General features: G+C 37.8%; 1 protein-coding gene across 2 annotated transcripts in view; it reads right to left on the bottom strand.

The window, feature by feature from the left end:
- Window positions 1-27,997, bottom strand: part of LUZP2 (leucine zipper protein 2) — a 291,793-nt gene that overhangs the window by 221,780 nt on the left and 42,016 nt on the right. Inside the window, exon 1 of one of the 2 annotated variants that reach the window (XM_080405374.1) lies at window positions 10-17,378. The exons of the other annotated variant lie outside the window; for it this stretch is intronic. The gene's annotated coding sequence lies outside the window, so the exon portion shown is untranslated. Of the gene's footprint in view, window positions 1-9; window positions 17,379-27,997 lie in introns of those variants that run through there. 2 annotated transcript variants of the gene reach the window in all.

Here is a 27,997-nt window from a genome sequence, read left to right as displayed (position 1 = left end):
ATAACTTACCACATTAGGTAGTTAAATCCTCTCCAACCGACTCTTCTGTATTTTCTTTGACCTTTCTGCTTTTGTACTAAATGACCTTTAATGTTTGATGGATGCTTCAAGCTTTCCTATTGTAGCTCCTTAATTTGGGCTTGATTCTGTCATAGATTTTAACAGAAAGAAGAGGTTTTGCAGGTCACAAACCAGGCATATAATTATCTGCTTTTCCCTACCACCCCCAGCTGTCAGGCAACTGCCTGTCACACAAAAACGTTAATTGCACAATCTGGTATAGCACTGTAAGTGACAAGGTGAAGCCCAACAAAAAGTTAATCTGATAACAAACTACGTGTGTGAGAACCATAATACATATGATTTAGGGTTGTAAGCTTCTGTTCTATTGTTTGGTGTCCTCTGGGGAAGATGTCTTCCTTACCAAAGCCTACCCTTTCAAACTCTTCAAAGCCATCATGGACCTCTCTACCCGTCTGCATCCTTCCACGGAAGGAACTACTCAGCCTGCTTCAGAATCCTTAATAGTACTGAACACAAAAGCCTTCAAAACATATTTTCATAGTAACATATTATCTTCAATATGCAACACTATGTTATTGTTTCTCCTCAACCTTGGGTAAACCTCTAGAACCACAATTTCAGTAGGCTTGACTGAGCCTGACTGCAGAAATGTTCTGAGCCAATAGCTTAGGTAACCACAGTGGCTTTTATAGAACAGGAGATGGAACTAGTGTGCTCATTCCATTTTTTCCGTTCTAACTATTTAAATACACTCACATTAAAGATAATTACAATGTCTAAAAAACAAAACAGCACAACCCTGTTGTTATGCTATTCTACTTTAGAGAAGTGCTTAATTCCACTGCAACAAAAAGTGACATTTTGTGCATTAAATTCACTATTTCTCTTATGAAGCAAGTAAGAAAAATAAACCAATTTAAAAATGCAAGAAACTAAGCTTCACTGGGTAGCTCCTCAATCTCCTGAGTAGTTCAACTATTTGTAACTTTGAAGCCTATCTACAGTGGTAAGTGATCTAGCCCTTTGCAAAGAAGGTCATGCACAGAACACACAGATGAATGTTGCTGATAACACAAGGGTTTGTAATTTAGGTTTGATATCCCTGCATGTTATTTTATGCAGTTTGATACTCTGTTCTGAAATCACCTATCCACTTTGCTCAAGTTTCTATGGATCGAGGATTTTATAATCCATATGCAGAATAGTAGCCAGCTGGACTTCAGGTACCCATGCTGCATTGCAGTCTACAGCCCTTGCTAGGCACAGACAGGGCTGAGCATTATCCGAAGTCTCATACATGCTTTAGATGCTGCATACTTACATGTTCTCAGAAAAACTGTACCACAAAGCATCCACTGAGCTAGCAGCCCTAATCCCAAACAAAACAGTTAGCAGGATTATGCCACGCCAGGCCCATGAACAATTTTAACAGTACTTCTCTTGAAATAAGGGTGTATCAGCTTTTCCAAAGATCAGAATCTATCTAATTTAGGGGAAAGGGCACAAAAGATGATTTGGTGAAAGGGATAAAATTTGAAGTAGGGTCTTAAAAAACAAAAAAAGACCTACAATCTATGGAGAAGCCCAGTGATCTCCATATGTAACAACTGTTATTTTTTCTATTAAAACCTTGGCACTTTCTGTCTTAACGCATTAAGCTTTTTATAGAAATGCAGATTGCAAAAATTAACGTAACTTAATTTTGAACAAGGTGATACTACTTACATTTTCCATACAGCCTTGCAGCATACCTTCCAAATCCAACTGACATGTTACTGATGACAGAAGCTAATTCTGTGAATGTGATTTATCCTTTTTTTTAATCCCTTCTTTAGTCATTCTCTTTTTTGAACATTTATTCTCCTCAGCCATGTACCAGCTATATGTCTTTTTGCTCACAGAGCAGCAGGTGGTGATGAATAAACACTGCTGCATAACTTCCTCGGAAGAGGCATAGCTCTGTACTAGTCATCTGCACAAAAATCTCATTGTAAACAGCATCTAAGCAAGTGGCAGATGTTTTCGTGTAACTAAGACTATCAGGGTAGCATACAGGTTTTGTGTGGTGTGTCCCCCCTCCTCCAATTTAGCTTTTTCAGGCTGTACTAACACAAACACAGCTCCATCAAAGATCAATGCAGTTGCCTGTCAATTCTACTCTCCTCCTCCTCTTCCATTCATTCTGCCCATAAGTATCCTGTTCTACACCCCCCTGCTCCTTCCTCAGAAGATAAATCTTAATAATAATCTTAGATAATCTTTGATAATCTTAGAACATGTACAACAAGTATTTAATTTGTAAAAACATAGAAAGTAACCATTAGTAAGACTTCCATATACATCTCTAAATATATTCTATATAGAAATCTGAAAGGTCTAATGCTACATATCATTTTGACTTCAGCATTTTACAATGGCCAAACAGTAACACATGCAAGACAAAAATCAAATTGAACCAATTTTCCCAGGATTTTGCAAGCTTGAAATTGCTGTAGAGCATCACCTATCATAACAGAGCTTGAACCCAGGTATCACTGCAGCACATATTCAGAAACATATTTGGCCTCAAAGATGGACTAGCCCCAGAGGCAATACACTTCACTTCAGAGCTTTGTCTTTCATATGTATCCTCAAAGTCAGAAACAAGAAGACGATATTTCCTAATACAAGAATATAAAAACAGTGTTAGGTAAGACTGGTATAGAATAATCTTGGGACAGTTGCTTCTTTGGATTATTTCAGAAGAATGTTGAGGAATCCCCATGCAGGATTCCCAGGCAGGTTAATTTCAGTTAACAGTTAATTTCATTTCTCAGGCTTACTGTTTATGTCCACATAAAACAAACTTGAAAAGCTGTTTGTTTGGTTTTTTAACCTACCCTAATAACAGCTACGTTCATTCATGCTCAAACCTTTTTTTTTTTTTAATAAATTCCTTAAAATCTGAGATTCTGTAGAAATCAGTTCCATTAAAAAAAGGTTGCATAAGAAAAAAAAATCTCATTAAATGAGTATTAAAACTCATCTCTTAAACTCATTAATTTTCAATTTATTTGATTTACTGTACTTATACTATGTCAAGGAGTAGCATAGTATATTTCTTATAAAGTAAGGGCATTGGTAACCAGTCGAGATGTTTGTTACCCTCTTACAGTAGCAGTAAGTCCTTTTCCTGTAGTTAGTTTCCGATCCACCAGTTATGAGTTCAGAACATTTTACCATGTGGATTTTGATCTCTAATTGTCAGCCCTAAATCTGCCAGACATCTGCCTTTGTTGAGTTCTTCTGGAATAGCTTCTCTGTTCTTTCCAAATGGTTTGTCACCTACTGGGACAATTTTTCTGCCACCAGTTAGTCCACCTTCCTAAATCATTAGTAAATCTGTCTTTGTGCTCTAAGTCCTCTTCCAAAATGATTTTCCAATACTGTAACCATCTGCTTGTTTTCTTAAAGTCTTTTTCTTTTAGCTTGTTTTTAATCCATGAAAGTTACCTACCATCCATATAAACTAAGTTTATATTTTTCTCACTTTAAAGCCACTTAGAGGGATTTTGCCAAACACTGTAAAGACATTGAGATCTTATTTACTTTCTACTTTTTTTTTTGGTTTGTTTGGTTTTTTTTTTGTTATTTTTTTTGGTTTTTTTTGGGTTTTTTTTTTTTTGTTTTTGTTTTTGTTTTTGTTTTTTTTAATAGAGATGTTTGCTTCATGCTGTGGCAAAGCAATTTACAGAATGGTCCAGGACAGGCCCAGGAAAAAGCCAAGATGACTTCTTCACCTACTGATCCTGAGGCTGAACCAATGTAATTTAAAGGAACTCAGGAGCTGGGCCTGAGACATGCTAATGGCCATGTTCTCTGCATCAGCTGCAAGAGGGGCTAGGAAGAAGGAGGAAATCTGCTTCTATCTTCAAAGTGCATCTTCTGGTGATGACCATCCTTTATATTGGACCCTCAAGGATCCAGGTCCTCGAGTCACATAAAAAATAGTCCCCAAAAGGTGACGTAACTTGAAATTCCTAGACTGACTACCATACAAAATGTCACCTTTGAATCCCAGCACGAATTATCATATCAGGATTGGCAAATGCCTTCCTATAAATGCAAGACAAAACCCTTAATTATAAAAAATCCCTGACTTTCTAATACTGAACCCCCCTGAAAATTAATTCAAAACACAGCTTTGGAGTTTAATGGTATTCTTCTTTGGAGAAGCATACATCAGGATTTCATGAAGCTGCGGTGAATAGCAGAAGTGCTGGATATTTAGCTCCACAAGATAACAGATTCCAGTAGTGTAAGTCATGTCTGTATTCATGAGCCACAGCTATTCATTGAAAGAAGAGTAGGATGAGTTCATCCCTGACATTTCTATAACCTTGATTCTCAGTCCACCTTAAGTTGTCAAGAGATGGGAAAAGGCATTTTCTTGATTATTCTAGCAATTCTGAAACCCAATAATAAAATAACTTTCCCTTTCTTAGATGTAGGGATAAAAAGTCAATAATTCACAGCATGTGAATTACGAGGTTAATATGACTTATGCTTTCAGAGGAAGATATCCAGTATTTTTGAACTAGGCAGGCTTCTTTTATTAACTTCATTTTATTATTATTTCAACATGCTTAACCTACAAGACGTTACAGAGAATTTAATTGGTTATTATTTCTGATAGCTTGACCCTTGTTGCACAATACAAACATAAACATTACACATGTTATTAGATGTAATGACTCATTATGTGTTTTTCAAGCACAGACTGGCGCACTGCAGACAACGTTACATATTTCAGGTACGACTTGCTGCAAAAAGGAGTACTGGGGAATCTTTCCCATGGATTTGCCAGAATTCAAACCAAACCAAAATGAAAAAAAAAAAAAAAAAAGAGAGAGAAAAAATCACCACAAAAAAACCACCCAAACAAACAAACAAAAAAAAACAACCAACCCCCCCCCCCAACCCACTCGCACCTTCTGCTGATTAGAAATCTAGGTAGACAAGCCTCACTTTATGTGTATGTGAAAGGATTATAACATGATGCAGAAACTAGTCATTTATGCTCAAAAGAAAACTTCATCTTGAATTTCAAAGAAGTAAGAGGAAGGGAGCTGTCCTTGAAACACTGTAGAATACTTTGGACCAAAATTTCTGATTTAGTTTATGATGAGTCCATTTATTTGGGGGGGGGGGGGGGGGATGCCTGCAGCTGAGGAGGTAGCCAGACTGCTATGTGCCGTCAGTGAATGCGGTTAAAGGACACATTTACAGTAACGGTTATTTAGGTAGCTTGGACCAACACAGTGCTTGGCCTTACAAGAAACAATTTCAGGAAAACAGGTTTAGTGCTTTTTTGTTACCGTCCTATTGCGCGCCATGCTACTAAAGCCACAAAGCTGGCTTCGCTCTGTCCCTGAAAATGCACAGTCCTAGTCCAGAGCAGACTCTCTGAGGGCTCAGGAGTTGCATCATTTATGTCTACACTAGGATACTGTTGGCACTTCAGAGCAGCCAAATGCTCCAATCATAGTAAAATTCAGGTTAAGGGAAGTACCTAACTTAAAGCTGACTTGAAAACCTCCATCTTTATTTCTTTCAAAAATAAAGTACCTGAGTAAGGATAAAATTCTTCACAGTAATATTTCAGTAGCTTTAGTCTCAAACTAAAATGTTTTGTAAAAAGTTTGTAAATGTGATTGTCAGTAGTATTTAAATATATGATTAATGTCAGGATCTCAAGTGAGGTTTTTTTCTGAGCACGATGGTAAGCAATGAGTCTTGTATTTCTTAGCCAGGAAGTTACTAGAAAGGCAAGCAAGGCAGAAGGCAGCCCTGAGAAGCTAAACCTACTGAAACTGATGGAGAATTTGTGCTCAAAACACAAAGGGAACTTGTGAGGGGGAAGAAGTCTCTATAGAAAATTAATCATTGATTTCTCATTTTCAAATGTTTGGTCAAAAATACTTTCTGCTACCTACTCATAAGGTTAAGCACAGAGATAACATCAGACCAAGTTCATCAATACGACTCCACCAATTTACTTCATCCTCGATCTGGATTTTCTTACTGGCTTGCAAGGCCCTGCAGGTTCCCTGTGTTGGCTTCTCTGATACCCAATGGAGAAAAGCTGCTGTGAGACAGAATTATAATGGATGTAAATATTACCGTTGACTTAGTCTATATGACTCACCTATACAGCTAAAAAGAATGCAGTAATGCAGCATCTATTCTATAGAGGAAACAACTAAAGTGTAAAATAAACAAAGAACCTCTGAAACAGCTTTCTGAGACATCTTTCCCTCTAAATTCCTATATGGAAATCAAGTGAACTTCACAGAGGTAGATGGAAAGCAATTGCAGGCTTCCTAGCTTAGTAGTGACTTATGTATTTCATACCACATTTTTTTCCTAAAGGAATGTGGATTCTGACAGCCAGTATATTTCTTTCATGGCTACACAAACCACCATGGGTTTGCTGTTATGCCTCAGTTTCAGTATATTATCATTTTTGTGGGGTTTATTTCATCTTCATTAATTTTCAAATCCTTTGACACCTAGGGATATATTTTTACTTTGTACTTCATCAGTCTCAGACATCTTGTGTATAAAAAAGCTAACAATTTCCAAATTCTTTGGTTAATTGAGACCAACAATTTGTCTCATCTCCTGAAGTTAATTCATAAAAATCTTTACCAAATGTTTTAATGAAATTATAGTTATAAGATCAATCAATAATAATAATTGCTCTGATTATTAAAGTACCTCCTGCTGCAACTATAATGCAAAAATTTAGTCATCTTTTATGTTATAGGTATATGAAAACATTTTCTAGCTTGTATTTTGCTCTGAGGTATCAGTGTATGCCTATTAACCCTAAGAAAACTGAATTATTTTGGAAAAAAATAGCTGGGTGATATCTCCAAATCTTTTTGTAATGTGTTTACATTTTTGTCTATAGCTAGAAATGCATACATACATAGATAAGCATGACTACATGGAAAGGTGACAAAAGAGCTATTGTTCATTATAGACTGTTAAAAAAAAGAAGGACCTTGTAGTCTGCTTGTAATCAAGTCTATCTGGACTCTCATTTTCTGATTAGAAGAGATATGTAAAGTATATTTTATCCTCGAGCCATTTTTGCAAGACATCTCAGCCCTCACTTTCAAATACCCCAAATCTAATACTTCTCCAAATTAGGAGTTCAAACTTACAAATAACTTTATTGCATTCTAATGAAAGTGTTTTGGCTTTATTTTTAAAAGCATATACATTTTTTTTATCTATCGTTCTCTCCAACCATCCCAGCTCTGCCTCCTTTTATTCCTCTTTCTCACTTAAGGGAAGTGCTGACTTTTTCCTCATGTCAGTTCTTCCTTTAAGAAACACCAGATCACTTTTTTAAAATCTTGTGTTTGCATATATTTTTACCATGACTAAGATTAACTGGTGCTCTTTCAACAGAGGAAGGAACAAAAGTTTTGTTTTCAACAGACATATTAATTGGTTATTCCTAGCAGACCCATCACAAGGTAGACTAAAGCTATTGTAAAGCTGATGGGAAGTTCTGGAGGCAGAAATGGATGATCTGCCCCCATATTGACTTTGCTAAAGTTAAACCAATGAAATAACCAAGGTATCATTTTGGCAAAGGCAACAAAAATTAAGCATAAGACTTCTCACCGCAAAAGGGGAGCAATTGTCCGATTATTTTAAGCGATCATCTGTTATGTTTTTTATAGTTTCCAACACTGTTCTAAAAGATTTGGTTATATATTATAGGTACAAGTTTTATTTCAGTGATTACTGCTTCATCATGTCTTACAGTGCTAGTCACAGTGCACTGGATTTTGTGTCATCTCTATTTGTTCTCCATTCACAAGAGCAAATCTACATTCCCATTTCTCATTTTTCATCACTTGAGGAAGCAAGTTCAGGTCTACCTGCCAAAACACGTAAGCATTACACTTCCAAACAACCACAAATCAGACACAACAACAGCAAAGGAAAAATAAATAACAAATTAGTGACTTCCTCTCATTATGAGGTTGGATTGTTCATTCACCCATTCAAAGTTTTTTGGTTTTTAGAGATGGGTATTTATGTCTGTTTGATGGAATCACCAGTGCTTACTGGAAAGCATACTCCATGTTCTAACTCTAAATATACAGTTTATTCAGCAGTGGGCCAGAACAAAGCCACAGCATCACAAAACCACTGACCTGATTTTACCCACAGAAGGAAGTTGCACGCATGTCCGTTAACTTTATCTTGAAGCAATGCGCATTGGCTAAAATATGCAGCCATTTGACCTCTGCAATTACTAGAACATTCACTGTGACAAATTTATATCATTACTCATCTCCTCACAGATAGGAAAAAATAGACAACTACGCACTGTCTGCAGCCAAGAGATTCTCCATGACACATTGTTGAGGAGTGGATAGACAAGACCATTCAGGTTTAGCTCACAGCAGTAGCACTCTGCTCCCCAAAGTGAGATTTTTCAAATGTCTGTGGGAAGTATGACTTGTAGAACATACACAAACATATCAATTCACAGGTTCCACAGTCAATAAAGGGTTCACCTTTACCCAGGTTCAATATCAAATCTGTTCAGGCCCATCTGCAGAGCAGTCTGTGTAAGCAAGCTATGGTTCCAAAATCTATCTTGCTCTGGACCTCTCTTAGAAGTGAGTCTTTCTGTGCTGGATTCCTTGTTTTGCATCAAACCACCTGAAGTAATTCCCTGCCACACTGAAACATAACCCCTCCCCCCCCACCACCCCCCGCCCCTGGTGACCTGAATCTCCACGCAGCATGCAACTTCTATGCAAGTCATGTAGCCTGAAGACTCAGCAGAAATTAAGTTCTCCACAGGACTTTGAATGCCAACCAATTTACAGGTTCATTTATGTGATACTATTCTACATCTGTATAATAGAAATGTCTAGTAGATTAATGTGTAAAACTCTACACCTCCATTCCAATACAGGCGAAAGTTTTGTGTGTGCATGTCTTGAAGGTTTTAAAGGGAACTATGTTCATACATTTCTGTTCCTTCTGCATAATAGTGCTCCAGTTAAGAAAGAAACCTCCGATTGTCACTTAAATACTGATAGGATTTTCCTTGTAAAATGATATTTTAATGGGTTCTAATTGGCTTTATTTAACAGTGCATTTCACTATTGATTACTCTTAGTGCCGCTGTGTTGTTGCACAATGAGACACGATAAGCAGCTTCTCTTCTAAAAACAGTTTGTTCAAGTTCGTGATGAATTTTTCTAAATGTGCAGTCTAAAGCAATTAAGGAAGAGGCTCTCCACTTCTCCAGCAGTTGTCAGTCTCTTGCAAACAGCTAACAAAAGCTGCATAAGTTACCAGAAAGTACTGCACACTTTGAATTGTTCTCCAGTGTTCCGAATGGATATTTGGAAGATCAATTCCACCTGAATCACTATCCTGAAAATAAATACACATTGCTTGTTCAATTATCATGTGTCCTAAAACAGCACAGAGATATTCCTTTGCTCTAAGTAAGCTCTTCCTCTTTAACCATCTACATATCCATCTTCTAGGGGGAACAATCCCAGTCATCAGGTAAAAAAAATATTAAGATAAATAAAAATTAAAAATAAATAAATCACTGGACTGTAATCAGCCTAAGGGAATCACAGGTAGAGACTTGCAGAAGCAGCTGTTACTCCAAAAAGTAGGAGATAACCTAAAGTTACAAAGTGGGTTTGGATATTTTGAAATTTATCATTGCCTTTTTAATGAAGGGGGGTGGGCGGTGGTGGTGGTGGCATGGGGAGTTGTGCAAAAGAGCCTCCTTGCTTAAGGGAACCCTAGCTCCAACTCCAAGCTGATACTTCCTTAGGTTTTTTTTTTTTGTTTCAGTACCTTATTTTGTGTTAAAGTTATCATTGAGGATCAGATTGAAGTAGTGCCAACAAAAACGCTTTGAAGCTCTGCTCATGCACTTTACCTGCCATGGGAACTAGATCAAATCACTGATAACTACAAACCTGAAATCTATTTAATTTACAAGTGTGAATCATATGTGACAATGTTAACTTGCTGTCCAAATCTCATAAGCTTTCTACAATTTAAAGCTCTTCAAAGTGCAATTTAAAGGTACGATAGTCAGCTTCTCCACAAGAAAAAAATGGAAAAAAATTAAATGCTAGTTTCAATGTGTTCTCTTTATGTCATAGCCTGAATCTCTTTACTATTTCCAGAGAAGGAAAGGAAAAGTGGAACATTTTTTCTTCAGTGATGGCACTTTAGATCTTTTATTTCATGTAACCAGGTGGCAGACCTTGAATAAAAATCCCTGCAGACTAAACAAGGATGAGCTTGCTTTGAGAGAACGAGGTTGATACAAGAAGTCTAAAACTTCCCTACGTACATGTCAGGTTTTGAGGAAAGGGACTGTTCTTTATGTTTGAACACTTGATATAAAAGTAAGTGTTGCAATTCTATTCCCCCTCCCCTCCCTGTTCTCCCCGCCCCCCTCCCAGTGATATGTATATATTAGTCAGCTAGGCACTAGAAATCAAGTTCTATGAGAGGGTACAAACATTAACTGCATGAATCATCATCAGGATGCTGAGGGAATTTGCAACTCCAGAATCCTGCAGCTGGAGGCATTCATACAGAGTCTGCTAGTGCACAGTGGAGACACTTGAGTGACGTGACTGTCGTTGGATGCATGCATCATAAAATGCATCATTCCAGGTAGTGTAGGCGAGTCATCAGATGTACAAGTGGCAAATTTGCATAGAATAGGGATCAGGCTTAATTCAAATTACCAGGCATATATATTGGTGTGATTAGAGGTGTGCAGAATCAAGTACTTTAGAGAGTTAATTCAACAGGGGCTCAGTAGATATAATTTCTTGAGACTGAGAATAGCAAAGAATTTCCTTCCTGTACGTCTCTGAGCAAGCCATGCTTTACATTCAATTTCTTTCAAAGCAGATCTCTTTGTAGAATAGTGAAATCTATGCATTAAAAATGCTATAATTTTGCCACTTCATTCATCCTCTTTTACTCATACTTCTGAGAAACATTATAGCATACTTCAGTACAGCTGGTTTGGAAAAAAATTTCTCATCCCTAATACGACAGTAAGAATTTAAATGTCTTTTCTTCACTATCACAGTCTAAGACAAAAATTTTCCACTAAACCACAAACAGGTTATAAATTTCCACTGACAATTTTTCAACCCCTGTACTGTTCATCAACTCATCTGTTGCACACTATGTCAGTTGATCAGAGAGTACGTAGATCAAATTTGTGCTTTTAGCTGATTCTATAGTGTACAGATGCTTTAATGATTTTTTCTGCAATTCAGATGGAGTTTTTCTTTCTGTTGTTAAAAAAAAGCCAAATTGTTCTTCACTAGAGAGAGATGTCTGATTTACTAATAATGTCATTTAAGATCAGAACTTGATAAGTTGTATCGAGCAAATAAATATATAGAGGACTTCACTTAATTAAAGCTGAACATAAAGCAAAGAAACTTCTGTAACAATAGAGAGAATGACTACTTTGAACATGTTTGTATGGAGCGTTTAAAGTGTAAATCAATTAAACTATAGATAGACACTATCTGGATTTACTCATTTTCCCAAAAAAAAACCTGTCAAGAACAACACAATAGATGACAGTTATTAACTCTTGCAAAATTGCCACATATCACTTCATGACACTGTCTGATTAAAATAAAATAAATGATTTCCCTTCCATTAAATCTAAAGGTAATTTCACTCCTACTCCTGTACTGAAATCATTAGACTAACTGCATTTTCATGGATTAAAATTGCTTCTACATTTCCATGAGTTACTCTATTCAGTATTAGGGAGGTTGGGTTTTGCTTTCATTTCTTATTAAACAACACAGTAATCCAGGACATAAAATAGGTCATGAGGACATAAGAACAGTTCCACAGACATGGAGCCCATCCCTGCTTCTAAAAGCAGTCGGAAACAGATATCTGGAGAAGGACCACTTAGGAACTTCCCCCAGCTGAAGTGCAGGCTGGTGAAAGCTGGGAAGAACAGGCTTCCTAGGTCTTTATCCAGCCTTCACTGGATTTCTCTTTCAACAGCTTTTCCAGGACTTCCTTAAATGCACAGACTTTCAGACTTTCAGCCTAGTTGGATTGATTTTCCAACAAGACAAATATTGCTCACCCTTCCATTTACTCTAGTTCTGCTATCATCTATTGCAGGACCAACCCATGACTACCCATCCCAAAAGCAGAGCTGCTAGCTACACAAACACACAGCAGTGAGGCACAAGGCCCACCTTACACTACTGCCAGCTACAGCCAGGACCTTTGCTTCATGTTACTTGGGCCCACATTTCTCCCTCAGCTACGCTCCATCTCTGTTGACAGAAGCCACTTTTGTAGTACTGTTCCCTAAGAAGCATCAAGCTGCTCTGGACAGCGAATTTATACCGTACTGTGTAGTACATTTCTTACTGCTTCTTTCAATTATCTTGCACTGCAGACAGTAGCTACTATCACAGCAAGTATAACACTTTGCGCTGGCAAAACCACTCTTGTTGACATTCCCAGTTTTAGCCATTCCTCCCTCACTACACAGTGCTGGAGCGTGTCCAGAGCTGGGCAGGGGGCTGGGGCACAAGGCTGGGGTGTGGCTGGGGGAGATGGAGGGGGTCAGCCCAGAGAGGAGGGGGATGAGGTGGGGCCTGATGGGTCCCTACAGCTGCCTGGTGGGGGCTGTGGGGAGGGGTGGTTGGTCTCTTTTCCCAGGTAACAAGCAACAGGACAAAAGGAAATGGCCTCAACTTTTGTCAAGGCAAGTTCAAATTCGGTATTAGGAAAAATGTCTTCACTGGGAAGGTGGTCAAGCATCGCAACAGGCTGCGCAGGAACATGGTGGAATCACCATCCCTGGAAGTGTTCAAAAAAGATATATATGTGGTGCTTAGGGACACAGTTTAGTGGTGGACTTGACAGTGCTGGGTTAACAGTTGGGCTTGATGATCTCAAAGGTCAATGATTCTATGGTTTAGTCATAAAGATAATAATAAATCTATGTTTTTTTCAAGACAGAGTAAATAACAAATATTAAGCACAGCACACTATACCAAACTACATACTACAGCATAAAAATAATAGAATCTAAAGCTCCTACACTATGCCAGATTCATGTAATAGCTACATGAAAAAAAACCCCAAACCAAACCCAACACTGACAGCTGGTAATAATGAAAAGCTGATACAGATAAATCGTCACTGTGAAGAAACATCAGAAGGTATAATCCTGCTACAACTGTTTAGAAAAGACTGGAAGACCACACCATTTTTAAAACAAAAAACATGCAAAGAACCAACCCACACTCCATCCTGGGAACAAATAGTTCTGAGATTGCAGCATGTTTAGTAGCCCAAGTATAACAACTTTTTCTGGGTACCAGCTTGTACAGGGTTCCCCAGTACATCACTTACTTTTTAGTGCTCTGCCTATCCATCTGTGAAGTGGATACATAACTTAGTTCTGCTTTCCTCCTTCAACCGTACTGGTTCATAGTTATTTAAGTACTGGAGACACAATGAAAGCATTTTTTAAGAACTCAAGAGACACTTAGTATTGCTTGGAACATCACTTTACCTTATGCTCTAAGCAGCTTCCTGTCATTTGTTGTTAGTGACCATGTCAGTAGCATGGCTTATAATGTTCATGCATGAAAGATGCACCGTGGAATAGTGGTTCTCACAAATTCCATTCAACTGTTTGGTTTGTGCATTCTTTGTTCATTATGTTATTGATCCTACATTATTTTAAATTAACCCAATAAGCAGATTTTCCCATTTTTGCTCCAATTTTCACCAATTCTGCATGGATTCTTTTGCAAGAAGCATCAGAATACTTGCTGGTGTACTATATAGAGACTCAAATGATAGAATAATGTGTAGAGCTGCTTTCCTTGTGTAATATTATAATTGTTAATATCTAGAGAACAGACCTTTATAACATCCATGTTGCAATTTAATAATTTCTTTCAGTTCCCGTAAAGATCCTTTTATAAAAGCCATCCTCTTCTACATGCATAAACTGGCATATCCAAGTTTTATGTTGGTTTATGTTTGGTTAGGCATAAACTTCTCACAATGTCAATGTGAGTCATTTGCCTTATTCAGGTACAGAGTCTTTCTAGACAGAAGCAACAGGTTTAATATAGAATAATCCCACCTTTAATATTTGGTTCTGCCTGATACCATGCTGCATATTTTCCTTCTTTACAGAAATAGGGTGATATCAGTCCATTAACTTAGACCAAATTTAGCATGTATTTTCAGTTTAGCCAAATTTTGAAATAAATCAAGATTTTCAGCTTCCCTAACTTTGACAACACAGAAAAAAACAAAATAGCACAGACAGCTGTGATAGTCCATGAAGCATCTTTTAAGTTGTTGGTGGTAATAATTCTGTCCTCATCTTATTTACAATAACGGTCATGTTAAATCAGAACAGTGTTCAAAATGGTCAGTGATCTAATTACCAGACCAGGTGATGAATATGGGATCTACAGTATTTACTACACGTTCTGATCTGTCAGGTGTCTGTGTGAATACCATTGCCGTGTCATCCAATTATCTTCATCTTGCAGTTACTTATTCAAATGCATCGGTAGACAAAAAGCAGATAGACAACCCCAGTCGCTTCACTTCCTTACAGCCTAGATAATAATTGCTAGTCTCTTCAGAAATCATATGTATAAAGATACTAGGAGCTTTTTCAGTCTGTCTATGGCTAACATTACTTTGTGTTTTGGTGTTTGGTTTTGTTGGTTGTGTTTTTTTTACCAAGTTGTCACACAAATTGTTTATTTTTGTGAGTGGAAAACCTGGCTTTAGCAATACATCGTAACAGTAGCAAAGGCAATATTTCAAAAACATTATCATCACCCTGCTGAGCAGGGGTTGACAATCCAGCTGTGAATTCAGTACCCCCTGACAACTTAAGCTGCAAACCAGTCACTGCTTATTACATGCAGACAAACATGTCGTTGCAATCCTGCCTTTCCTCTATGACATCTAAATAAAGTTTATTTTGACATGCATGCCTGTGGTATTTGAAGAAATATAAAATTTAATCTGAATATTGAAGAACTTCAGAAGAAAACCCTGATTTTTGTCTTCATGGCTGACTAAACATGAATCCAGATTGTCCATGGAACAGCTATCCATAATGAAAACATGTCTCTGGTATCCTTTGCCATCTGTATATAGCTAGATCAGTGCCTAATTTATGCAGCTATTTGTTCAGAACTGCATCAACTTTGGGCTAGCTTATGTTGTTGACAACCTGTAAAACAAGCAGCTTTTCAGTAACATCCCACCAGAATGATCTAGCACAGAACAGTCATGTAGCAGAAGTCTTTATGGACTCTGCTCTCAGCTTTTCCACTAGCAAATGCATGCAACTGTAAATGATTCTTTTTTTCTTCTTACACTAAAATCTGTCCTATGACACATTTAAAGGATTCATGATCAGCATGTAGCCCTCCTAAACATTGCATCTTTACTCCTTTTGTAACCATAACAAATTTTGGTCTGTTGCTCACTATGTTCTGAGGACTAACTACAGATAAAAAAAACAAGCTTCCTTTTCTTAAACTACTTTTTTGTGCTTTGGATGAGACCTTCAACTCTTTTAAAATAAATATAGATGTAGCAGTCATTCATTTATAGAAAGTTGCCATCATGAAATTTTACTTAAATAACCGCCACATTAACAGTGGAGTACTGAAATGCTTTCTCAGGTATCACTCTCTTTTAACTACTTCAGTAACAACCTCCCAAATTAAAGCAGAAGCCTGACGATTAGTCATCTTCATTGCTAGTATTAGTTGAATGTACCCAAATGCTCAGAGAACCAGTTCCAAAAGAGCAACTGATAAGATTTCTGGTCTTAAGAGATAGAGCTGCTGGTCCATAAATGCAACTAATCATCTGATTTTCATTAGTGATGTCCTGCATCAAAGGAAAATGAAAATAAGATGTAGCCATTTTTCTGAATGCAAATTAATACTTGAGAGCAACAGACCCATTACAAAGAAAAACGTATGAGGACTAGTGAGCAACTGTCAGGGATATCCAGCACAGTGGTAGGAACATTGAGGAATTATTAACGAACATGACAAATACAGCATGAATCTGAGAAACGGAAGATTTTCTTCCACTTCCCAAACAGCCAGAACAATATAAAGTATTTGGCATCAAGAGTTTTGATAGGAAATTCAACCAATATCCCATCCAAAACATTTATTTCCCTATTATGTCATTAAAATGACGTAAAAATTTAAAGGATTGTACATGTTTTCTCCTTTAAGATCACACTTTAAACATATACTTTCAGAGCTCTACTGTTGTTCTCCTGAAATATCCCTGAAATTCCAAGTTAATGTGACACAGGCTCCTTACACTCTTAACTGCAGCAGATCAAAATCCATGCTATGAAATAAGAGAGGAAAGGTGTAATTTAGTTCATTATTCATATCACCTTCCTTCATACAGGGTGAGAGCCAGACAACAGAAACCAGCTCACCCAGACCGCCCAACAGTTGCTGTGGTCACCAAACGCATCTATCAGCACCACATAATGAGCATTATTATAATGACAAGGATTCAAAATTTCTGCAGAAGAGTTCTGAGGTTATCAATGGGTGGTTGCTTTTTTTTTTTTTTTGTTCAGCATTGAAGAACTGACGGAATAGCAAGCTAGCTAAATTGAAGCCAGTTTTTTTTTTCCATTTAGATAATCCAAAAAATCCAGTATAGGCAAGACTTCAAATTCTGATAATCAAGCCTGCACCACGTTTATTGCATGGTGCTTTATATGTAGGCAAGCACATTGTACCTACTGTTCTGTATTTTCCATAGTCCTAAACCAGGTAACCGTACCTTAACAGAAAAAGCAATAAATAAAGGACATAATCCTGAAAGTAGTACCCCTCACGAACGAAAACATTTATACCTTTTGCAAGCAACGTAAATGCCAGAAAGGTATAAAATGTTTCCTAGTTCTTCAGCTTGAGAAGATGCACCGCTGTCCCCTCAAGAAAGACTGCATATTTGTTATGGAGATGGGCTTTTTAAAGGAGCCAAACAGGGTTAAATTTCTCTTCTAGAATGGCAAACAATACAGTGATGTTGATGCTTCCTCTCCACCTCCCGTGAAGCGAGTGAAAGGCCAGAGCCCTGGACCAGGCAATGAATTACTCCTGGTCAAATCCTTTCTCACCTCAGAAGCATATTTTCCACAATTCAGCACTCTCCAGTTTATAGGAAGCTGAATACTATTAGAGTGCTTCTGTGCACTTCAGGACAACGCAGACAAAGTCTTTCTGAAGGCTTTGGCAAGAGTTTCTCAATTCTTTTTGAGTTTGAACATCAGCAACATATTGAGATGTGCAGAACATGCATGAAGACAGGGCTCTCAGCACGTAATCTAAAAATCATGAAACAAGCAAGCACTTTGTGAGTAAGAAGCAATTCAGGAAGGCAAGTTTGGACATACTTTGAATAGACACATTCATCAGGCTGAAAATCTCAATACTTACTCTACAAAAATAGAAATATTGAATTGGAAACCTCTCCAATTAAAAACAGTGTTATTCTTTTTGTTAGGAATGCACAAAAGCAAAAAAAAAATGGTACTGAAGATACAAGCCCTTATCAGTGTATGTTTATAACAACCAACACATTCCTGTGAGTTGCAATATTTTACTAGTCCAGATCAAAGCTGGTTTCGCTAGGCTTTTTTATTATTCATCATGGAGAACTGAAGGTTGATTTTGCATGTCTTACAGCTTCTCCTTCACTCCCCTGCTTCTCCGCTCTTCTAGAGACAGTTAAAATATTTCCAGAACATATATATTCAGCACTTCAATGCAAGTAATATAAAAAAGCTGAAATGGAAGTTCCCTGCTCTCCTAACCATATTTAGTACAGCCAAGAACCGAACTATTTTTGCAGCATTACTGGTAGAAAGGTGGTGGATAACACCTCAAAAATCTATCAGCTAAACTTTCTTCCAGCTGCAAATAGAGATCAAACCAAGGAGATAAGTCATTAAAAGATTAGTTTCTTCAGTCTAATGAAGAGCAGAGCAGCAAATGCTTCTCTTTCAATTCTGATGATAATGATTTCACAGCCTTTGATTTAAGAAAAGTGATCAACTGAAGTTATAAATTTTAAGCCCACCAGGAGCATTATTCAAGTTCCTGGCTTACTTACTTACATTCATGACAGAAAACTAATTTGAGTAAAGAGGAATATTCATGTTTTGTACCAATTTTAGCAACTACTGGAATACTGGACGTGTTTGAAATTTCCATGCCACTTTGATTGACGGAGCTCAAAATTGATATATTAGAAAAATGAAATGTGACAGGGGGAATAGTGAGCATAGCATGAGCTGCAGTGAACTAAAGATTTTTCAGTACAAAGACTTTTCATAATATATCTATGTATATCAAAACAGAGCAAAAAAACCCTAGAGTCAAGGTAAATCGTTCTTCCAGCAGGTAAAGGTTTACATGAAGATGCACACATTCTGGTGAATGCCTGGAAATGAGTTTGGCATGAATTGCTGCTCAAATACTCCTAGTTTGTCACCAGAATTGTGTAGGATGACTCTAGAAATGCTGGGACAATTCAAAATTCCTGCAGACTTTCACCTGTGCTTTAGGCAAGAGCATTAACTTCTGCCCTCAACGTGAAAAGTGCATAGAGTGGTTAACAGAATAGTTACTTTATTCTGTCCTATTTAAAATAACTAGTGGCTAGATTAATAATGAAACTACGCTAGCAAATTAAATTGTCTGATACCAAAGCGCCCCTGTTCTTTCTCATAAAATTTAAGTTGTTACCAGCTAGAATGGATTTTGATACCCTTCACTTTACTGACAATACTGAAAAACACAGTAAGGCTAAGTAGTCACTGTCAGATTCACCTGTCCATCCTTAGGTTAGGATTTAAAATTTGGTCCCACTTTTGGAAAACTTGTATGCATTTCAAGTACACCCCCTTTTTTCCACCAACATTCCAGGATATTCTTCAACTACATGAAATGCTATGCCACATCTAACCCCTTTGTATATAAGCAATGCAAAATAAACAGAACTATGTGGAACAAAAAGTCCCTGAAGAATAACACCCTGAACAATCTGCCATCCTTTTTCCAATTATTTGAACATGATTAACAACCTTTTTATCATATTTTTGTTTTTAAAATATCACAATCTGTCTGTGTACTGATAGAAAAGGCTTTGCATTTAGCTAATTAAGACAGTCTCAAAGGCAGGAAGTCTAATGCATAACTCAGAATAGGTGTTCATTAATCAAACAATGCCTCCAAAGCATACTGGTATTCCTAGTCCTAGCCCACTTGGGATAAGCCTGCTGAGAAAAGATTATGAATCACAAAGATGCTGGAAGGCAGCACATAACAACCTTTAGATATAATTATTGTATTATGTGGGATGAACAACAATGCGGTCCTTCTCTATTGTGCAGTTCTTAGAATTTCCTGACAGAGGAAAAGCTTGAGACATACAACTAGCCAGCCACTCGGCCAGCCAGCTGCATATTGATGCAGTTTCTGTGTGAATAAAATGACTAGTACAAATGATAGTTGAAGAAAGCTCTCTAACTTAACTGATGTCTTCAGAGTTGCTTGGGGTAGTTCAAAACCTACTTCAAAAATTCAATAGGCCTAATATCAATTATTAGAGGTAGTTTCTAACAGGTGGAGGGCAGATTTACTTAGAAAGAAACAGTGGCAGCAGGATTTAGATTAAAATCAGGTCACCTACATCTAGGACTATTTCTGAAGATCTCTGCTAGTCTGGAGCTTTACGCAACAATCATAACCTTATTATATTCGTATTTAGAATCTTCAGTTCTATAAATACTGAAGATGGACTTTTTGCCACATCTATGCTAAGAGGCTGAGCACAGCCTAAGCTCAAATCGACTCCCAGGAGACATTCTTCCCTTAAGTCCTTATGCAGAGTCAAAACCCAATGTCATGACTTTGAAATGCCTGAGGTTTACCCATTGAATTTTTCCCTGACTCTTCTCAAAGTGAATTTACCATAACATAACGCCACCCTTGGAAACTTTTTCTTTTCTTTTTTAAATCAAGTCATGTCCTTCCAGACATAATCAGGCAGTACTGATATGTATAAGTACTATTTTTAGACCTATTTTATCCAAGATATCATACAAAATACAGATGCCTTAATTTCAAGTCCTTTGAAAGACATATGCAACCGATTCACACCAGGCAGCTTGGCCCCAGGTATTTTGCATTTTGTAGCTTATGTAAGTAATTACAGTAGGAAAATAAATTGTGGGAAATGAAAAAATACACCTCTCTGCCACTGACAATAATTTGGAAAAAAAGTCCCCTTAAGGACTATCCAGAAACTGTGGACAATTTTTATGTATGGTTTCTGCAACGTTCTCCCCTGTACTCATTCAACACTAGCGGCTCACAACACGCCAATCAAAGGAGAACTAAGGCCAGCAACTGCTAAAGAAAAAGGAGACAGAGGGGAAGGACCATTTATTAAATTAATCAAAAAAACCCAAAATTGTTCATTACTCAAGGCTTGTTCTTTAACCAGATCCAAAAAGGAGTTGGCATGCCTATAAAGTTCCAGCACAGTGCATTAGTTAGTAGAAGCTTGCCAAATAGTTAATCAGGATCTCAGTATTCTTGCTTGGCACCACTGAACAAAATGAGTAGCTATCACCAGCTTTAAAAGACGTTTTTATTGGATATGTTGTCCCAAGCTGGGATTTTTCCTTACTGTTCCTTCCCTGCCCTTCTGCTTACTGTCATTAAAATGCAAATTTTAGAGATAAATGGACCTGAAATCCCTTACTACGTAGGCAGATAATATCATTACTGATGAATTCAAATATAAGATTAACTTTTAAGAATGTTTCCATTATTATGCAACAGTATTTTTAACACCTCTGCGGTGTCTTTACTGAGAATAATATTGAGGTAGTCTTTACAAAGGCTAAGCAAGTTATCCCTTAATATGCTCAACACCTGAATCAGAAAAACATTAATTATTGCAAGGGATCAGGCCTTAAAATAATTAATCCTCACAAAAATTCTTTAAAGATTAAAATGGTAGATGGATAATTCTATTTATCAGTGAATATCTGAAAAATCTGGCAACACAGAAACAATGTACTACATGATCAATACCCTATACTACGACCATTTAAAATATACTAACATTAGCAACCTCTGTGTGGACCGGTTCTTCTACCAGCGATGCAGAGTTTACATCACAATATCAGGATTTTAGCTGCTGTTGAGCTGCTTTTTTCTTATTACTCAGCCTCCTCAAGTGTATACCCTGGTTGTACACCAGGTGATATCAAGTATAACACTGCAAAATTACGGCCACCCTCCCAGTTCTGCTTCAGCTGACATACACCATACTTCATTTCAAGTGAGTTAAGTGGCACCCATCATTTTCATTAACAAATAGGGTAGGGCAACAAATTTTGCATCTGAATGAAACAGTTTACTCATTAAACCAAGCATAGCTTTACTGTTCAATTCAGTTATGGTTTCCTTATTTAAAACTTTTGGCAAGTTGCTTGCTTTCTTTCAGTGGATTCTCTGGTACTAAGGACCAGGTGCTGCCAACTGGAAGCTCTCTCTAAGTAGAGGATCACATGGGAAGTGACTGGATGTGCAAGAGTTGTGAGAGATACGTGGTGTGACAGTTCCTTGGAACGGGATTCCATAGCACTCTGGTAACACTGGCAGACTGCGGAGCTCAAACTTTCAGGCTGCAGAATGAATCAAGTGTTTGACAGACATTAGTATGTGGTAGGGGCAGCAGCCTCCCAATCAATGTTGTGAAAAGAAAATTGAAGCTACAAGCTCAGTTGCCAGAACTAAATAAATGTATTAGAAAACAGATAGAATAAATCTTTCTACATAGAAAATAATGTCCAAAATAACATAACACAGCTTTTAGGCATCTGTGCTGGGAAAATTGAAATATTAAATACTTTTAACTTCCAGCTGTTCTTTGGGAAGTAGACACTGTGTAATGATTTCTTCCTCCTCTTGATGCCCAGAAGGAAACCCAAGCAGTTGTTACTGCACACATAGTTGCATTTATTGAACAGCAACTGAAACAACATCCACAGTCTTTGCAGCGTTCTCCTTCATGGTACATAAACACATACATGTCCCTGATCTTGCAGAGAAAAGCCAGTGTTATACTTAGAAGATTTTCCCTGACTAAAACATATATTTGGATGTTCCAGCTAACAGAACCAAAAAAAGCAGGGGGTAAAGAAAGGGTACAGGCAGAAGAGTACAATGAGGGAAAAAATCCAAGACAGATAAAAAAAAATCCAAGAACGAAGAAAAAAACATGAATGAAGAGAAAAATTTCTTTTATAATGAAAGGAAAAAAATAATATTGTGCTACTGATCATAAAGAAAAAAATGTCTGTTTATCAATCCTCATCTGGTATAGCCTTCTGTACCTATTTAGCAATCATTAAACACTACCAAGCATGAACTGAGGTAGCTATTAGGAAAGCCATAGTTATGATGGTAAGGTCAACTCCATTCCTCTTATTCCAAAGAGGAAAGCTATTACTGTGAGATTTGTCTTAGCTCAGTGAAACATCTATATTATAAACACCTACAGCTGAGTCTAAACCCTCCCTGTAATTAATACAGTTAATGACAACAAGTATCTAAAAAGGTTAACTCATTTCACACATACTACACTGACTCAGGACAAGGTGTTCCATTTTCTAGAGTGCCCCTAGCCCTGCATCAGGTATAATCAACTCGAGATGACTGACACGAACACAGTTCTCCAGATTGTAGAGGTCAAAGTTTAAACTTGGACAACTTTAAAAAAAAACAGTTCAGCATCAGCAAGACAGACTACCGAGTTCCCGTGATGTTCCCATTGAGTTCAGCTTTCCAACATAATGTCAGATTTCATTCACTGAAGAGCAGTGTTTGTATTACCTAACAAAATAATAGGTAGTAAGAACCAACACTGCCCAGGCTGTTTAAACAAAGATTGATGCTCTTCCTGATATTAAAAATGAGAGTTTTGACATATATATGTGCACACATTGAATATATATATATAAATAAAAATTTTCACCCCTTGTGATCCTAACAGGGGTAAAACCACACAACTTGTTCAGTTTGCTGATAATGTTGATGTACGTGCTGATGATGTGCACTACACAAGACTTTAGTGGTACTGTTTGAAGTGCTTAACAATACCATGAGACTGCTTCGTCTGTATCCACTGTCAAAAAACTTATAACAAAGGCCCACCCATCTTAATATGTTTTAATAAATATTCTCTGGGGAAAGGTTTTATCTGGCCATAGCTTACATTTCCAGTGTTGCAATGAATTCAGAGGTCTCCTGCTAAAAAAGAAAGTGACAGCCCCATTTCCCTCTGACACACACACACTCACACACCCAAAAAGCCAAATACATTTCCTTTGTGAGTTCCCTAACTGAGCAGCGCTATCAGACATCAGGATCTATCCAATAATTCCAGACTTTCTGGAAGATGTACAGAGATATTTTTTTTTTAATTCCATATATAGCAAATTGTAACTTGAAATTTCAGAAGAGAAGTTTTAGAAGCTCCTGAGTGCAGGCAAATACCAAATAATTCAAGTAATGTTTTCCATTCCAAATGTCTTATCAAAGCATGGATAAACTTAGTTAGATGAAGCCGTGTGTGCTCTGGAGACAGAATTATGCACGGTTTTCCAAAGCTATCAATTTGAGCACAAGTTTTATTAATACATTTGTATATCAACACTCATGTGGGAAACAATTTTAAAGTATTTTACATATTGTTTGCACAGATAACTTTGAAAATCTGCTTCACAGAAGAGAATTTGAGGTGAATTAGGATGGTTGTATTCATAAACCTAGTGCTGGTGAGTGTATTCAGTCCTTCAATAAGTCCTTTCCACCACAGTTGGTAGTGCACTGCTTGTAAAGCAAATGCTGCAAGCATTTGCACTTCTCCACAGCCAGTGATGGAAAGCAGAAGACTTGGAAGGCTACTGATGAGCAGCTTCAGATCTCCAGATTCTCTCCTAAGCCTGAGCAGTTCTACTTCGGTTCTTAAGAACAAGGGTGAAAACTAATGGTAGTGAAAAGCCTGTCTCAACTTGCAGCAGGCAGCCTGTAACACGTTCCTAAAGTATTCCATACGTTTCACCTATTCCTACCATTTTCTCCCTCTTAAGGAAGCCGTTCAACCTAGAAAACTCTTTTTCCCTCCCCTAACTTATCAACACAGTTTCTACCTCTCTGAAGTTCTGCTTCACTTTTACTCCAGCGTTCTTGTTCTGTATTCAACACACACACTCACGCTCCCCACTCAGTTATTCCCCCTCTACTACCCTATTTCTCTCCGAGAGTCACCTTTCCTTTGCTTCCCTGGAGAGATTACTCTGTTCTCTAACCACCATCAAGACCACAAAGTCTAAAGTATGGCAGGTCTACAGCAATAACATATTTGCCACAACTGCTGTACTGGGAAAAAATCATAATCTTTGTCTAAAATACCCCCATCTTGGTATTCATTCTTTCTTTTCATTCAGCCTTTCTATTCAATAGTGTTGAGAATATAACTGCAGATACTCTGTCCCAAAATAAATGTCTACGTGGATAAAAGTATCCTTCTTTCAGCTGTGAAGCCCTACAAATGCAGTATGTAAAGTCACTGATTAGCGTAATCACTTAAAAGAGGATGACTTGCACATTCTGTCGTCAAATTCAGGGCTCCACTCACCATTAGCTTCTTTAATCTGCAAGATGGACTTCCATTCGATAATTCTCCTGTCACATATAAGCCTGGCCAAGGCACTAAGGATGCAGATGATGCCTGTGCTCATCCTTCAACATCGCTCCCTCCCCCCCAGCCCAAAGTTTCTAGCATATCTCCCAAATTTTATACATTTTTTCTCTTAAAAAAACCCCTTCCATGCTGACACTCCCTCAGTTTCCCATTTGCCAAGATTTTCCCCTTATATTCACTTTCCCGTTACTGCCCCTACAACTAACCTTAGTCTTTGCAACAGTACTTGGCTTATTCTGTCTTCCAGTCACTAATAACTGGTGATTCAGGGAAGGAAAAAAGAAGAAAGAAAAAAAAAAAAAAACAAAACAACAACCCCAAAACAACAAATCAGCTTTCAATTGAAAACAGGAGAAGATAAAAGCCTTCCTTCCTGCTACTCAAAGAGACAGAGAGGAGCCTGCAGAACCTCCTCTCCATTACCAGAGTGATGCTGCCTCCAGGGGAGAGAAAAATAAATAAAAATAATCAAGAAATGGACAAAGGTTCCCTTAGCTGTGCTGAGCACAGCTCTGAGGTAGACTCACAAGCTTCGGCTGTGCAATCTAGTTAGCTCTTGGGTTCAGACCCTCTAATTTCTAGAGCACTTGGTTTGGCACAATCCCTATTTTATTCACTACTACTCTTCACTCTGGGGGAATTTATGACTGGTTCTGGCATCTCGCTTTTATTTTCCTTTGCAAGCACTGAAACAGAATTCATTTAATTTCTTAGCACTCTAACTTCTTTTGTCAATAAATTACTACTGTTATTGAACAGAGGCCTGGCTGTCTTCTTCACTGACCTTTTGTTGCTTATAAATTTCTTATTATTTACCATAACCTTTCCTGCAACCTTCCTTTCATCTTTCACCTTTGCTTTCTGTATTTTTATTCTCCCTTTGAGTCTTCTGAGTCTGCAGTATTTTTAAGTTCTCTTTAGTTGCTCTTTTTTACCATCCATTTGACTATTTTGAGATTTTTTTAATATATATACATACACACACACACACATATAATTTATTACTTGTTCAGCTCAACTGAAAACCTCAGAGCATGGCAATACATTGACCAAGAGTAAAGGGTGAAATATGTTTTAATTGTAACTGATTTTTTTTTTTTCTGGTCAAGGATGCTTTTACATTCAATAATTCTGTTGTATCTTAACACAGCACACTCCAGACTATTTCAGTGCCTTTAGTGCCCTCGTAGCCAAGAAAGCCAATTGTCTCCTGGGGTGCATGAGGAGAAGCATGGCCAGCAGGTCAAGGGAGGTGATCCTCCTCTTCTACTCTGCTCTGGTGAGGCCATGTCTGGAAGGCTGCGTCCAGGTCTGGGCTCCCAAGCTCAAGAGAGATAGAGAACGGCTGGAGAGGGCAGGGAAGAGCTGTGAAGGTGATGAGGGGCTGGATCATCTCCCTCGTGAGGAAAGGCTGGGAGAGCTTGGGCTGTTCAGCCTGGAGAAGAGAAGGCTGAGGGGGGATCTTGTCAGTGTTTACAAATACCTTGAGGGCGAGTGCCGAGAAGACAGAGCCAGGCTCTTTTCAGTGGTGCCCAGTGAAGGGGCAATGGGCACAAACTGAAACATAAGGAAGTTCCTTCTTAACATGAGGAAAAACTTCTTTACCTCGAGGGTGGCAGAACCCTGGAACAGGCTGCCCAAAGAGCTTGTGGAGTCCCATTCAAAAACTACCTGGACGTGATCTTGTGCAATCTGTTCTAGGTGAACCTGCTTTAGAAGGGGGACTGCAGTAGATGATCTCCAGAGGTCCCTTTCAACCCTGACCACTCTTTGATTCTGTGAAACTGATCAAAAAGAAGAAACATTCAAGTTTCATATGTAAGTTGCAACTGCAGGAAAAAATGAGAATGAGGTCTATGGTATTATTCAAAATATATCCTAATACAGAAACTGTAAGTGAAAGCAGAGTGAGCCTTCCAAATACATATAATTTCTGTTGTTGCTAGTTAGGACTACAATTTTTCTTGACAGCTATTAGCACTGTTTGTAAGTTGGTAGTCACTTACAAAAGAACAGAAGCAAAATACTAGAATGGTCTGAGTTAAAACTGCTTTTAATCTCCTACAATTGTTGGCAACTGTACACCTGCCAGAAGGTCCAAGAAGATTCATAAAACTATCTAGCCTCTTAAATATCCTCCAAACATAAGCAGCAAAATGCATGTAATGAAATCCAAGTCTGCCACTGCCAATATAGTTTACAATACTGCATTTTCAGCTCCTTTGTTTAACTTTTTACGGATAGGCACAAGTAATTTTCCTTTGCTACATGGGTTTGTGATAAGATGATGTCTGACTCAAACATGCTTTTTAGGAAAAAAAAATAATAATCGATTGCTACCACAGTACCACAGCCAGACTGACCCTGAGCTGTATAGATCTACGGCAACAATCAGTCACCTACCTTTACAATAGAGAGCTCTTCTCTCAATCATTGGTAAATGTTTATGCTCTGTGTTATTTGGATCCATTTCTGTCATAAAAATATGAGTCTGCAAGATGACTTTCTTCTTTCCTTCTTTCCATACCAATGTATCTTTATGTCCTATTTAATCTCCTACACAACACAATTCATAGATAAATCTGCTCTTATAGTCCCATTTTAGTGACACATACTTCTCTCAGTGCTGATTGCACATGCTAGTTCCACTGCTGGGTTTTTTTATTATTTTTTAATTTAGGCCCTGTTATATTCAGGACTTGTCTTGCATACAAATCACTGATTATCTGTACACTGAATAGATTCTAAACATCAGGATTTTTCCAGTATCAACCGTCAAAAGAGAGAAAGTTGTTACAGAATTGGAATCTGAAAATTGTTACAGAACCTCAAATTTTAACTGCAACTGAGGGCCCACAAGGATATGTGGGATAAGGCTTCCCACCTCCCACCCCATTTTTCTTAAGGGGGTTATCACCACCACTCCCCTTACCTGTGTTTAGAAAAAAAACCCAACCAAAACCCAAAACTGATACACAGATGATGCAACTTGTGAGCAGTTCCAAAGCTTTCATAGTTGCGG

This window comes from Falco punctatus, assembly GCF_963210335.1.
Source record: "Falco punctatus genome assembly, chromosome: 10".
Taxonomy (NCBI): domain Eukaryota; kingdom Metazoa; phylum Chordata; class Aves; order Falconiformes; family Falconidae; genus Falco; species Falco punctatus.
The sequence above is the reverse complement of the archived record's forward strand: the minus strand, read 5'-3'. Positions and strand labels throughout refer to the sequence as shown.